The following is a 12,088-nucleotide window of genomic DNA, read 5'->3' as shown; positions in this document are numbered from 1 at the left end:
GTTGTCAGTGGAAAAAAAGAAGAAATATATATGTAATATAATATATATATATATATATATATATATATATATATACATACAAAACTGGGGTTATGGGGACGAGTACGATAAGATATGTTTACGGGGACTTGGGGTTCCCATGGTTTCTGTGACGATATTTAAAGCAGCATATATAGCATACATTGTAGTTTGTTTGGAAATATATCATAATATACACACTAGAACTAAAATTTATTTAACAGGAGCTAATATTTTGTGTATCTGTGTCATACCTCAATATGGGGATATTGATCCCCATAACCAGGTGTATATACTGTGTCCCCACATCCACATATATAATGCGTCCCCACATCCACACATATAATGCGTCCCCACATCCACATATATAATGCGTCCCCACATCCACAACCAGGTGTATATACTGTGTCCCCACATCCACTTATATATAATGCGTCTTCGCATCCACATATATAATGCGTCCCCACATCCACATATACAGTGTATAATGCGTCCCCACATCCACATAATATGATGCGTCCCCACATCCACATAAGATATGTTTATGGGGACTTGAAGTTCCCATGGTTTCTGTGACGATATTTAAAGCAGCATATAAAGCGTAGTTTGTTTGGAAACTATTATCATAATATACACACTAGATCTATAATTTATTTAACAGGAGCTAATATTTTGTGTATCCGTGTCATATCTCAATATGGGGATATTGATCCCCATAACCAGGTGTAGGCCTATATACTGTGTCCCCACATCCACTTATATATAATGCGTCCCCACATCCACATATATAATGCATCCCCACATCCACATATATAATGCGTCCCCACATCCACAACCAGGTGTATATACTGTGTCCCCACATCCACATATATAATGCATCCCCACATCCACATATTATAATGCATCCCCACATCCACATATTATAATGCGTCCCCACATCCACATATAATGCGTCCCCACATCCACATATATATAAAATGCATTATTTCCACATCCACATATACCCGCATGGAAGTACGCCGGAATCGCGTGTTACATGTATGTCAATGCTGTACAAAGTCTATGAGAAATCGCTGATCGGCGTTGCCAATTTAAGAGTGTACGGAGGTTAGACAATGATCAATATCATATTACCCTATTATAAATGAAAATTGAACAGAAAACCCTTGTAAAATCTGACAGACTTTATTGTCCGTTTAACGATTGCCACCGCAACTATCGATATCGCACATACTATAGTACATGTAGCTATTATAGATTGTAAATATTGATTATCACAATATTCTCAATGAAATTACAGGAAAAGTCAATCAAATTTGGTTGAAATTGTTAAGTGACAAATGAAAATACGGTAGGGTACATCGTGACCCCTCAAATATTCAATTTAAATCAGACTTTATCAAAGATTTAATTCATATTTTTACTGGCGTCGAGAGGCACCAACCACATATCTACCAGATACCATATATAGGCCTATACAACTCGAAAACTGAACCGCATCGCCATTCCTCCTCTCTGAGTCTCCGTAGAACAGTGAGCATTCCGAAACCGACTAACGGTTGATCACAGTTGCCAGTCTTTCTTGTTCATATTACATTGTTGTATATGTGCTTGTAAATAACTGTAAATGAACGGTATTACAATGTAAATAACACAGTCTGTAAAAATTTTCAGCTTATAGGCTTAGAAGGAGTTTGACTTCGTCGAAGAAGAAGAAGAAGAAGAAGGAGAAGAAGAAGAACAGGAAGAAGAAGAAAGTTCAGTGTATGTCGATTTATGGGTCAAGCCCTGTTGCTAGATTGCTGGGATAAGTGGAGAAATCACGGATAATAGTGTGTGGAACGGTAGTTTGAGAGGCCTTGATTTGCAGAATGACCAAAAAGGTAATGGTTGTAAATGACTCTGTACGTTGGTCTTCTTATAATTTCTTTCGTTTTTCATGTGACACAAAGCATTAAAATAATAGATGTAATATGAATGAAAACAGTGTTTTCCACACACGAAAAAATCCATTTTACTTTGTAACGCTCTAAATCTTTCACACAGGTTTTGCCTTTGGCATCTGTTCTAAATATGTTATCAATCTGCAAACTCTAGATAGACTAATGATATTTTGGAAACAGAGAAATCGCAATGAAAAATGCTGTAGACACACGAACATTACTACATACCACTCACACACACAAACTGCCATATACGCGAGAAAATAGTGACTGTGCATGTCGCGGTAACTATAATCTAAATGTTTCCAATCTGATGGACTAGATATGTTTTCACTCTTGCAAAACAATTTCTCGGATGATTGACAATAACTCTAAATCGACGTAAATAAGCACTGAATATATTAAAATCAGTGTTTTAGTAGTAGCCATGACCAAAATCATGGGCATTTATATAAAAGGACCTACTCGCTCGGACAGGATTCAACCTACGACCTCCTGATTCTCCGGACAGGCGTCTGAATTCACTATAGACCACCGAGCTTCCGCCCGACATCAAGTGCTGGTTCGATCCTTGTAGTTTGCAGCTGGTACTGCATAATTATTTAAATTCACGACATTCTTCCGTCGGGTTGTGTTATCTGCTCTTTTTTTTTTATTATCATTATTTCATAAAGCCTATATGGAGGTAATTATAACGTAGAAAAGGAGTGCAAGAGATCGGTCCGCTATGAAGCAGAGAAAAATAAAAAAGTTTTCGATATGGTGTAGATTGATATCTCTTGGAACTGTCTCCAATCATGCACTTTCAAAAAAAAAAATCAGATATCCAAATTTATGATAATTTCTAAAGAAATGTTCCAAAGAAAGGGGGGGGGGAGGCAGCCGTCCGCTATGAAGTAGAGAAAATGTTCTCATAGGTTTCCATATAGAAGTTGTAGGTTAATATCTCTTAAAGTTCCACTGAGTTTAACGAAAATGTAAGTGGTTTCAGGTCTTCAAAATTCATATTTTCTAAAGCAATGTCATAAGCCGCCATCTTCGTGTACAAAGCCTATGACGGGGTTATATTGTGGGGGGGGGGGGGGGTGAGTAGAGTGGTCCGCTATGAAGTAGAAAAAATGTTCTCATAGGTTTCTGTATAGAAGTTGTAGTGTGATATCTCCTCTACAAGTTCCATTCAGTTTCATGAAAATATAAGTGGTTTCAGGTCTTCAAAACTCATAATTTCTAAAGCAATGTCATAAACAGTAGCTTTGGGGAAGGGGGGGGGGCAGTAAAAACAGCGGTCTGCTAGGAAGCAGAGAAAATGTTCTCATAGGTTTCCATATAAAAGTTGTAGTCTGATATCTGTTCTACAAGTTCAATACAGTTTCATTAAAAAGTGGTTTCAGGACTTTTTTCTAAAGCAATATCACAAGCAGCCATTTTCGTGTATACAGCCTAGTATACAGGGGTTATAACGTGGAAAGTGGGGGGGGGGGGGGAGGTGAAGAAGGCGGTCCTCTTTGAAGCAGAAAAATTATTATCCAAGGTGTGGATATAAGAGTTGTAGCTAGACATCCGCTGCGCAAGGTCTAATCAGTTTCACTAAAAGAACTAGACTTGGAATCTGTCAACACTGACAAATTAGGTGATCCGATCTATTTGGAAATCAATGATTTAAGTCCTGATCCCAATAGGCATGGCCATAAATATTTCATCTGCGTTTAGGGGACATTGGCCGTGTGATGTCTCAGCTACAACATATTAAAATCTGAGAGAAATTCACCGAAGGGTAAGTGAGCTAGTGCTCGATAAAGACAATCATGTCAATTTTCACAAAAATTCCCTCTCATAGAGATAACGCGTCATAACGAAGCTAGAGAAAGATGTACATATGACCTTTGACCCCACTTTGCACAGACTTTAAGATGGCATCTGAGCAAAATGTGGTCAGTCATCTTATGAAATGATTCTTGTAACTTGTAATATGGGAAAGATAGGACATGTATTCACCAAGATACAGGATGAAACATTTATGACCTTTGATTGACCCTCATTTACATACCCAAGATGGTGTCCGATCAAGTAGTTGTTATTTTATGAAATAATGTACGTGACATGAACTAAACATGTGTAAAATATGGGGGTGATAGAGGCTGTTTTTCTTGAGTTATTGCAAAGAAAGTTGCAGAAAGAAAGAAATATCTCAGTACATCGAAGATAAGCTTCAAATTCAAATTTTTTAATGTGATCCCGACATTCTTTGACATAAACAGAGGCAAATATACGATAGCGCAAAGTCTCAGCTACAACATATTGAAATCTGGGAGAAATTCACTGAAGGGTAAGTGAGATAGTGCTCGATAAAGACAATCATGTCAATTTTCACATCTAGAAAAATTCCCTCTCATAGAGTTAACACGTCACAACGAAGATAGAGAAAAAAGTACATATGACATTTGACCCCACTTTGCACAGACAAGATGGCATCTGAGCAAAAAGTGGTAACGTTATTTTGTGAAATGATTCTTGTAACATGGTCTTTGCGTGTGCAAAATATGGGAAAGATAGGACATGTATTCACCAAGATACAAGATAAAACATTTATGACCTTTGACCCTAATTCACATACCCAAGATGGTGTCCGATCAAGTAGTTGTTATTTTATGAAATAATGTACGTGACATGAACTAAACATGTGTAAAATATGGGGGTGATAGAGGCTGTCTTTCTTGAGTTATTGCAAAGAAAGTTGCAGAAAGAAATATCTCAGTACATCGAAGATAAGCTTCAAATTCAAATTTTTTAATGTGATCCCGACATTCTTTGACATAAACAGAGGCAAATATACGATAGCACAAAGTCTCAGCTACAACATATTGAAATCTGGGAGAAATTCACTGAAGGGTAAGTGAGATAGTGCTCGATAAAGACAATCATGTCAATTTTCACATCTAGAAAAATTCCCTCTCATAGAGATAACACGTCACAACGAAGATAGAGAAAAAAGTACATATGACATTTGACCCCACTTTGCACAGACAAGATGGCATCTGAGCAAAAAGTGGTAACGTTATTTTGTGAAATGATTCTTGTAACATGGTCTTTGCGTGTGCAAAATATGGGAAAGATAGGACATGTATTCACCAAGATACAAGATAAAACATTCACGACCTTTGACCCTAATTCACATACCCAAGATGGTGTCCGATCAAGTAGTTGTTATTTTATGAAATATTGTATGTGACATGAACTAAACATGTGCAAAATATGGGGGTGATAGGGGCTGTTTTTCTTGAGTTATTGCAAAGAAAGTTGCAGAAAGAAAGAAATATGAAAATATATTGAAGATAAGCTTTAAATTCAACCAAGTTTTTGGACGTGATCCCGACATCGTATGAAAAAAACGAAGGGCACACTAGCGATAGCCCAAAGTCTCACCTACAACATATTAAAATCTGGGAGAAAATCACGGAAGCATAAGTGAGGTAGTACTCAATAAAGATAGTCATGTCAATTTTCATTTCCAGAAAAACTGCACTCCCATAGAGATAACACATAAACTGGTCAAATTTGACAAGGTTACTTTCAATCCATTTTTACTAGGTGATGCCGTCATCCAATCAAAATTGAGTTATACATTTATGAAAGATCATTTAATAAGCTACAACATACTGGAATTTGGGTGAAAATCGGCAAAGGATAAGTGAGATACGCTCGAGTGAACTTGAAATTTGAGGACGTCATTTTGAAAATTTTTTACTTTATTAAGACATTTGATACGTTTTAATCATTTTTACAGCATTGCCAACCCATAAAATGATATTTACAACTCATCAGCTTTCAGAATATGTAAAGAAAATGGGGGTCACCGTCCATCCTGACGAGTAAAATCGGATTTAGAATTGGCGTTTTTTTTTTTTTTTTTTTGCATAGTTGCACTGTATATCGCCATTGACGCGCGCGCGGAATTTCAAATTTAACGGGCCCGTATGACGTCATTTTGAGTCGGATTGACTTGAAACTTGGTAGAAATATTCCTTGACATTTCAGACATCCGATCAAAGTGAAAAAACGGGAAATTTCTATTGCATATGAGCTGTGCGTGCGTATATGCGCGCGCGCGTACGCGTCCGTCCGATTTTTTTCAATTTTCCAAAAAATGCTCTAAATGGTCTGAAACGTGGGCAAAAAAATTTTGAGCTCGATTGGAGCATACAAATGTGACCTGCTACAACAAAATGATCCTAAAGTCGGGGAGGTCGATTATTTGAAAATTGCATGACACAATTTCCTAATCTTTCTGCTTTAAATTGATATATAACACATCTTATAAAAATAACCGGCTGCGGAGATATCGATGTTTAAAAAAGAGCATGTCGAGACGTCTGGGAAATCACTGTTTCGAGAAAAGTGCCCTAAAAGTTCTCCTTGCGATGCAATCACGATCAAGGGACACGCAAGTCACTATTCACCTCCGGACAATAGAAGGTAAGCCCTAGCAACCCCCGAAATGCTCATTCAAACACAGCGTCGGCGGTCTCCTCACCGACCAATCAGTGACCAGGATGCCAGGAGAAGCAACTGGGCATAGCGCACCCCGCCACCACGAACCAGTCGACTGGGGAGTGTGCGAGCTTCACGCTTCGGTTAGCGGCAAGCAGCAAACTGACCAATGAGATCACTCTGGTCGTTGTTAGGGGCAGAGCCTATCTGTGGCGCTCAATCCAAATGTTCGAACCAGTTTCTGCTTCGTTGAAACGCCAAAAAACATGGCCCAGAAAAAACGCTATTTTTTGGTCTTTCCTTTCATCATTTTGCTTCAAAATTTCGACAGATGATAGAAGACATGTCAGACTCTAATAACATGTCAAATTCAGAAAATTGTAAGTTTTGACCAATTTTCATGCTCTGACTTCAAACTCGATTTTCACAGCTTCGACCGTGCACGACTTTAGGACCATTAGCGAGTCACAAATATTTCAACGCGCGCGTACGCGCACGTTTTAGGAGAAAATATGAATTTTGAGAATATGAGTAGAATGCGCATAACTTGAAATATATGTGACGTAAATTTCATTGTAAAATTCCATTCCATTAATGAGATATTAATGAGAATGTGTTTTCATATGTGACCGTGCACCTCAAAACGAACATAAAGTGGCACACACTGATTTTGCGTGAGGACTGGAAATAAGTGAAATGGGTGAACCTAGCCGAACTTGACTTTTTCATATTTTCTGAAAGAGCGGGTCTTCTTTTACATTATGCTAAAATTTGGTATCATAAAACGGGCAGGAAAGTGTGTTTTTTAGCAGTTTATCTCAAACATTTTTGGTAGAATGGTGTGATTAGGTGTGTCTTTAGAATCCCTTTTTCATTTCTGGAAAACCTTGTCCACACTCTTCACTTTCAACTCTAATAACTTTTGAAAGGATGATGCTACTGCTTTGAAAGTTGGCATTAAGTATGGACAGAATGTGTTAATGAGGCATGCTTAATTTCAGTTTAAACTGATAATCCCTTCATTGTTGTTACTCTGGTGGTTTAGGCGCCTTGGCAGATTACATTGTGCAGGAAAACCGCGGCGCCGCCGTTCAGCGGTCCTTTGAGCGGCGCTTTGAAAAGCCCGTCAATACGCCGGGGTACTCAAGCGTATTCCCGCAGTGGCCCGCTCTCCGGCTTTTCCTTTCAAAACGCCGCTAGGGTTTTGCAAATCCTTTTATGAATAACAATCTCCTTGTTGTGACGAACAACTTTTTTAGAACAACGCCCTCTCGTGGCAGCGTCTAATAGTGACTTTGAACAGTATGCTGGAGCACAGAACTCTACACACAGTTTTTAGTAGTGAAGTTTAGAATTCTGAACCCTGTAGGTAGCACAAAACAGAAAATGATAAAATGCTGTCACCTCATAGGTTCGTCTCACCTCTGCAATTTGCATACTGAATGCAGGTTCAAATGGCCCATATCTGGAAGATGAAACTTAAAGCATGTGATTTAACAATATGCTTTCAATGTTTGTACAGTGTATCTTATCTTCTAAATAATAACGATGTATATTTTCGATCTTTATTGCCACAAACATGGAATATATTTCAATCAGGGCTTTTTATGATGGTTTGACAGTAGAAATTTTAATCAATTTGTCGTAACATGTGTGTATGTGTGTGTGTGTGCGTGCGCACGCGCGCACGCGTGTGTTTGTGTGTTGGTTTGTTACTTTATTTTTATTTTTATTCCTTTTGCTGTTATCAGTGATTTATGTATTATAACACATGCAACCAGTAGTGACAGTAATGACGCATAGAAGTCAGGGTGTTTGGGCCTGCACGGGCAAGAGTGTTTTTTTTTTTTTTATTATTATTTATTTATTTTTTTTTTTTGCTGTTAGGCACATTCATGGTGTACAACAACACGTCAATTAATGAAACTGAAGTTTCCAAACTACACGAATGTGTATTTTCCATGTTTATCAAATCTGTCTAAAATGTATTAAATACAGACTTCGATTTGTGTCAAAATAATTATAATTTTGTTACTGGACCCCATCGATATAAGCCCTGCTTTACACGTGTCCATGACCTTTCATTGCTATACTTTTTTTGATATAATTGCGTGCATATTTTTGTTTGCATGTCTATACGGACGTTTCTTTTTTGATGAACGGATGCACACAATATTGAATTGAATGTGCATTGCAAATGCATGCAGGCCTGTGGATATGTTGTGTGTGTATTGTGTTCACTTGTCTGTCATTTTTTGCTATTAAAGACAAATCAGTTGAACGTCCTTCTATAATTGTTCTCCAGCATAGCGATGCTGAGGAGGCTCGGCAGTTGATGTGCATACTGCTATCTTGATGACATCCAGCTGTTTTTGTATTATATATATATATATATATATATATATATATATATATATATATATATATATATGTGTGTGTGTGTGTGTGTGTTTACTCGCGGTTTGTCTCTCATTAGGTATGCCGGCATTGTTGCCCTGTGTATAGTTTTGTATGATCTTAGATTCCACGATTTATTTTTTTCCTCCATGATCGCGCTATGACTTTTTATAATCAGTATCTCTCGAAATCCTCCCAATCTGTCTAACTCCTTTTTTTCACCATCGTAATTCTATTATCATAAACTCTCAAGACTCCAAACTACAAGTATCATATCGCGGAAATTATTTCAATCAATATTTCCTTTGAACAATAAAAACGTCAATCTTATATGGTGCTGTTAAAACACCCAATGTCAGAAGATAATTTCAAATCCATACCAACTTTGAATATCAACACGGCAGTTTAATATTAAACATCCATAGATCCTCGTCACGCACGTGTGTATGGATACACACTATAGAATGGCGTTACCAGTCGTTTTCTTTTTATCGTTTTTATGGCAAAGCGGTTGTATTTTGTGTACGAAATGCATGTACGAAATTATTACAAGAGGATAAAAATATACTGCGGATGTAGAAAATGAACAACAACATCAAACATACCTGCATTGGATGTGACGGATGCAGACACTAATTTCGCCTTGCAAACATTTACACATTTAAACCAGCATGTCTCAGCGAAGTCATAATACTGGTACAGTTTGTACAAGGGGCGACTGAAAAGTTTTGAGCCTAACATAGAAAGGATTAAGATATAAAGGCCAAATTTAATGGTCCATGAAGTCTTCATTATATTTTAATCCTATCAACCAAATTTCTTGGTCAGAACAATTTTTATCCTTATTTTACAGGTTCTTGAACTTTCTGTATCAGGTGATTAATAAAAAATGGACAAAATGATCACAAAAGGTGTCTTGTTTCACCAGGACAATGCTCCAGCGCATTCATCAGCGGTTGCAATGGCAACCGTTCATGACTGTAGGTTCCAACTAGTTCCGCACCCACCGTATTCACCAGATCTAGCCCCATCAGACTTCCACCTCTTTCCGAACCTCAAAAAAGATTTGGCTGAACAACACTTCACCACTGATGAGGAGGTCATTGATGCTGTTGACTCCTACCTGGAGGACCAACCAAAGAACTTCTACTGCAGCGGCATAGAGGCACTACGTCACCGCTGGAGGAAGTGTGTGGATTCACAAGGGGACTATGTAGAAAAATAGAGCAATAAAGTACTTCTGCCTCTTACCATCTCTCGAAGGCTCAAAACTTTTCAGTCGCCCCTCGTACATTTTATGCTGCATGCTTAGCATCTACCGACATTTGAATCCGACTCTCTCTTTCAGCTAACGAACAGATGTATATTGCGTGACTATTATAGAATGTTGAAATGTACATGTCAAGTATCTATCAATTCATGAATCTATGTGCTTATTTATTTATTTATTTATTTATTTATTTATTTATTTGTTTGTTTATCTATTTGTTCATCTATTTATCTATCTATTTATCTATTCATTTAGTTATTCATTCAAACGTTAATCCAGGAAGAAAGAAAATATTAGCAGTTGCTTTCATCGAAGTCCTATGTGAACATAATATTTCGGGCAGTCAGAGGCTGCAGCCAAAAGATAGTGATAGAGAAGGCTGCAACCAAACGATTGGGAAAGCGTGATCTAAAGAGTGCAAAGGGCTGCTGCAAAATGATCAAAAGGGCTGCGAGATTATGACTGAAAAGGCCGCAGTCAAACCCACCAAAGGGCCGCGGGAAGAGCGCAATAGGGTATAGAATGTAATGCCAACCAAATGCCTATAGAATTCGGCATATACAAAATAGGTGGTACAGGTACAATAGATTTCAGACACCCCGACCTGTCCATAGTGAGATCTTCGATCCCATTGTTATGTCCAGAGAAGATGGACACTTCCGCGATGGGCATCGTGAGTCGATCATTGCTCATTGTCTTTCCAAAAACAAACCTTTGTTGTGATAGCAACGGAGGCTGAAACTGCGTGATTGATGGTCAGCTCCGTAGTCAAGGCGCTAATTCCTGTAGGAGGCTTAATTAAGGAGTTCGTTCAACCCACCCCGCAGAAAAGGTTTGACCAGATAGGGTGGTAGATGGGACCTCCATGAACATCCCCAGGTAGTATGTGGTTCCATATTGTGGTGTCAGTAGAATTTTACTGGCCATTTTTCATCATTATGTTTGAACAAACGCAAAGGGGTCTGCGCACGCCAAGACTATTACACTCACCACTAGCACTGCTACATGCGCCAGTGCAGTGATGCGTGTAGTAGTCTTAGCACACGCATACTTTTTCTTTGACAAACAAGGGTTTTGCCTGCAAACTAACTTTTCGCACCAAGCTGGGGGTCGGTATAGTGTAGTTTCTAGACATTTTTATTTCGTCTTTATTTCTCCGAGTTGAAGTAAGCAGAGTGAGAGTGCATACCTAGTGATTGCGACGCCCGAATCGCAGTCACTGGGTATGTGCCCTCACCCGGATTAGCGCAATACAGCGGGCTTCTGCCCAATACACAAGTTGCAACTCAGAGAAATAAAGACGAAATAAAAACGACTAGAAATAAAGACTAGGGTTGGTAACGCTTGTTGCTATTGGGGCACTGAAAATACCAAACTTATCACAGTTTTTGCATTTATTTCATGAAGAATTCATCAAACCTGCATAAAACTTTATATGTACACGTTGCTAGAGATGTCGGCAATACAGTAGGATTCAATGTAAGTTATAATATTGTACATGGTTACCATGGTAAGCGGATGCCTACAGGTGATTGGTAACCCCCAAAATGCCTCCTACTGCTGCAAACTTTGATTTTTTGTTATTTTATAGATGCAATTTAAAAAAAAAAAAACTTTTTATTGACTATTGTATAAAAAAGATCTTCTGCTGCCAAGGCAACTAGTATTATCCAATCATGATTCAGCTGTCAATAACTCAAAAACTAAAGCCCATAATTTCAAAAAGCTCAATGAGCATGTCCTTCCTTTTGCATATTTTGTGTACAACTTATGTGAAGAATATACTGAAGCATTCTCAAGTTACAGCAATATTTGTAAACACAGGCATAATAAACGGTCATTGAAAGAAAGATATCACTTTCGAATAGTAAAATGCATGAAAAAGTTGCATCCATCATACTTTCAACACAAATTTGACTTCAAAGTACATAGGCAAATGTAGTTTTTAGTAATGTATGGACACAAATTTCCC

At 38.0% G+C, this 12,088-nt stretch overlaps 1 protein-coding gene across 1 annotated transcript in view; it reads right to left on the bottom strand.

The window, feature by feature from the left end:
• Nucleotides 1-12,088, bottom strand: part of LOC140242389 (uncharacterized) — a 200,169-nt gene that overhangs the window by 67,859 nt on the left and 120,222 nt on the right. The gene's annotated exons all lie outside the window — the stretch shown is intronic.

This window comes from Diadema setosum, chromosome 19 (assembly GCF_964275005.1).
Source record: "Diadema setosum chromosome 19, eeDiaSeto1, whole genome shotgun sequence".
In the NCBI taxonomy this organism is placed as follows: Eukaryota; Metazoa; Echinodermata; class Echinoidea; order Diadematoida; family Diadematidae; genus Diadema; species Diadema setosum.
Note: the sequence above shows the minus strand (reverse complement) of the source record. Positions and strands in the feature narration are given on the sequence as shown.